Genomic DNA, 3,932 nt, shown 5'->3' on the forward strand with positions numbered 1-3,932 from the left:
GTACAGATTAGAAGTAAGTTCATAGAATGGTCTCAAGACGTTTGTCGTCCAAACTGGGGGTACCATTGGTTGGTGAATAACATGATCCAACCTTTGAAACAGACTTGGGAATGATCCCTGAGCTAAATTACCCTAGTCCAATAACTTGACTAGATGGGGTTTCAGATAGGCTCCAACGATAGTATGATGAAAGTATTTGAACAAAGAGTGACACAGAATTTTGCCGACTGTCCATATTATTGATGTTTAAGATGTAATAAACTTGGGAAAATTGACCTTGTAGAAGGTCTTACATCATATCCGGAGTAGGAAAGTTTTGGCCGCATAAAGGCCTAACTAAAAGTACTTACAGTACAAGGTAGTTTCATAGAAAAGTGCCACATAGGGCATAGACAGGAAAAACGATTCCTTAAAACAAAGAAGGAAAATAAAGCATTTCCTACTGGCGACGGTCATTCCTCTGGTGAACTCTCAGCTCAGCCAGTTGACGTTCCATATCAAGCAGGTGTCTTTCGTACACCCTCTGGCGTAGTCGGAGTTTTATGACTTCGGCTCGTGTTTCAGCTAGTGCTTGCAGTAGGGCCTCATGGTCTCTCTCAGATCTCTGATGAGTATCTTCTAGGCGAATGGTGCGGATGGTATGCATTCTTGCATTGGCATCAACTTCTGCGATACGATGGAGAGCCGTCCTGCCCTGAATTTCGTTTCGGGCAACTCTACGGATCAGGATTGGCAGAATTCTGTCTGCTGAGCCTCCTTCGCTTATGCTGTAGAAGCTTCGGTCTCCATTAAATGGCATAGGTTGATCCTGCCCTGGGCTCCATGTTTCCAAGCTTTCCACCCACGGAGGCGTCGGGCCTTGAAAAGCCGGACGAGGGTTAGGATTTGGAACAAGAGCCACTGGGGGTAGGTTCTCCACTTCAGGTTCGGAGTCAGAACCATCCGCAAAGCCTTCAGCTTGGTGATCATCCATAGGGATTGGGTGATCGTTTTCTGGTTCTGCTTCAAACCATCCAGCATTGCCTTCGTTCGGAAGGTACGGGTCGCCGTGGGGATGGAATCCCGCCATAATATCTACGCGAGAAAGGAGGTATAAGAAGTATTTAATAGACGTACTAACTAGATAATTATAAGATGATCTTTATCAGTTACTCCAATACTTGTTTAGTGCATACCAGTTATACGTACTCAAAATAGAATAGACCTTTGAATAGGTAACCCTAACTCTAAATCCACAACCAAACAAGGAACAGGAAGTAAAGCAAAGATCACAGATTCTAAGTCTATGACATCCTAGTACATATAACCTTAGTGTATCCACTAAACAACTATTGGCATACTAATAAAGACCTTTAATTCTCATATAAGTAATTGTAATAACACCAAATACCCCTATGTTATTTCATTGTGGTAGTGTTGGTAAGTTTTTAGACTTGTTGCCATATCACAACCATTATTGGGCATGTGCTAATCACTCCTCGGACCAGCATAGTTGATCAGGCTATGCCACTCCCAGGACTGACCGTACATCCCCGAGCTTACTTGTGATATTCAACAATCGTAATACTTTTGTTCTTGTCATTGTGACACTGATTTTAGTATGAATGTAGGCATGTATACTTAGTTAAATATTTTATTATTTAAAAGTATAAACTCTTGGTCAGAGTATTTTAATCCCAATGTATTTATAGTCTGTATATCTTTTATGGGTTGATATACTCAATTCACTATAAACAAAGCTCTGATACCAATCTGTCACACCCCAAAACCGAGAACGGCGGAAACGTTCTGGGGCGAAGGACGTCATGTAATGTATCACAACAATGTAAAGTAGTAAACAAGCAACAACATCATCCATTGCATTAATAGTATAATTTCACTTACAAGTGTGTTCTTTCATAGTATAAAACAACATAATGAATACTCAAATTAAAAGACGAGTCTTGACTGCTCCGTCTTCACAAAACCTGGTCGTCGTACCTATCTATTTGTGACCTGAGAATACAAGTTATTTTGAAAGCGAGTATCAGCAATAAAGCTGGTGAATTCATAAGTATTTTAGTGTCTTTGATTTGTAAAGCTGTAAAGAAAAGACTCAAAAATGTTTGATGAAAAGTTCGTATAAGTATGAAAACCCTAGGAAACCCTATATTTCCCACTAGTATAAAAAGGTAGTCTTCTACCAAGACCCGAATGCTTTGAAGGTTTGCATCTCTGTAAGAATGAAGGTTTTTCCCATGTGCAACTATTATTATAATAATATAGTCTACCTCATCGTTTATGTGAATGTGTCACAAAATAAAAGTAAAAGGAAAATTATATAATCATTATTATAATAATATAGTCTACCTCATCGTTTATGTGAATGTGTCACAAAATAAAAGTAAAAGGGAAATTATATAATATAGTCTACCTCATCGTTTATGTGAATGTGTCACAAAATAAAAGTAAAAGGGAAATTATATAATATAGTCTACCTCATCGTTTATGTGAATGTGTAACAAAATAAAAGTAAAAGGGAAATTATATAATCATTTAAGTATTATCCTTTGGTACTAGGATAAACATGGCATAGTAATTGCCGAATAGTATTAACCGTAGACATCCGTCGATGTGCATTTTCCTTCTGTAGCTAACAGCTGGGTGTAGAATGGTTAATCCCGTACATATATAATAGTATCTATTCATATAATATGTAATAGTATCTCATCATATAGTATCTTTGTAATAGTATCTATGTAAACGTATCCATGTAGTAATATCTCTTCATATAGTAACTATGTAATAGTATCTATGTAAAAGTATCCATGAAATAGTATCTCTTCATATTGTATCTGATGTATTAGTATAGACTCATGAATGAACTGACTCTTGTGTAATTCCTTGTAATAGGAATAGTAATTTGTATCTCCTAAACTATACCTATAGTAGTTTACTGGAATGTAAATTGAATGTCCAAGTAGGTTTATACACCCTTGCTACTCAAGAGTGTTGGAACTGAATAATGAATGAAAGCTCTCATATCAATACATATACACATGAAACATGTGTGTATAGATATGCTTTTTAACAATAAGTTTAAAGAGGTTTTGTAATACATATAAGAGTTTTGAACAATAAATAGTAATGACTTGATGTCAATTTATAAAACGATTTGAAAGCAGTTTGTTTGATAAGAACAGTTTTAAGTATAAGAAAACCTTTGTTTGAAACACAATTGTAACAGAGTTTGAAAGGAAACATACAATATGTAAGATAGTTTGATAAAGAGTTTTAACATGTAAAAACGTTTTGGTAAGTCATTTGGAAGTAGTATACTGAGTAAACAATTAAAAGTGCGGTAGATCCATTTGTATGCTAGTTATTAATCACATGTGATCGATGTACTAACTAGCATGATTCTACTTGTATCCCCCCCATAAAAGAATTTATAAACATTTAAAGACATTTAAAAGGTTAATTAATGGGGGTATGAACTCACCTGTAGTAAGTGGGTTGGATGGACGGATGTTATAGGATGCTAAGTGTCAAGTGGAGACTTGAACACACACGAGGATCCTAGTTAACATATAATCACACATATATGTATCAAATTAGTCATTTAAACAACTAATTAATCATGTTAAGACATCCTAGGACATGATTAACACTTTATTTAAGTGTTATAAGTACTAAGGATTGCATCTAAGGGTGGTAGGACCTTGCATTTGAGTTTAGAGTTCAAGGGTAAACTCCTTTGGAGTTTACGATTTTGTGACCATAACTCATTGAGTTTACGGTCGTAAACCCATGAGTTTATGGTCGTAAACCCATGAGTTTACGGCCGTAAACTCATGGTTCTTTTACCATGATGAGTTTTGAAGCTTTACAAGTCCTAAGAAGCATTTCCACTTGAAGTATAAGCCTTTGGAAGAGGTTAGGGCACCATTTCA

The sequence above is a fragment of the Lactuca virosa genome, chromosome 4 (genome assembly GCF_052849685.1).
Source record: "Lactuca virosa cultivar CGN04683 chromosome 4, Lactuca_virosa_CGN04683_v6, whole genome shotgun sequence".
In the NCBI taxonomy this organism is placed as follows: Eukaryota; Viridiplantae; Streptophyta; class Magnoliopsida; order Asterales; family Asteraceae; genus Lactuca; species Lactuca virosa.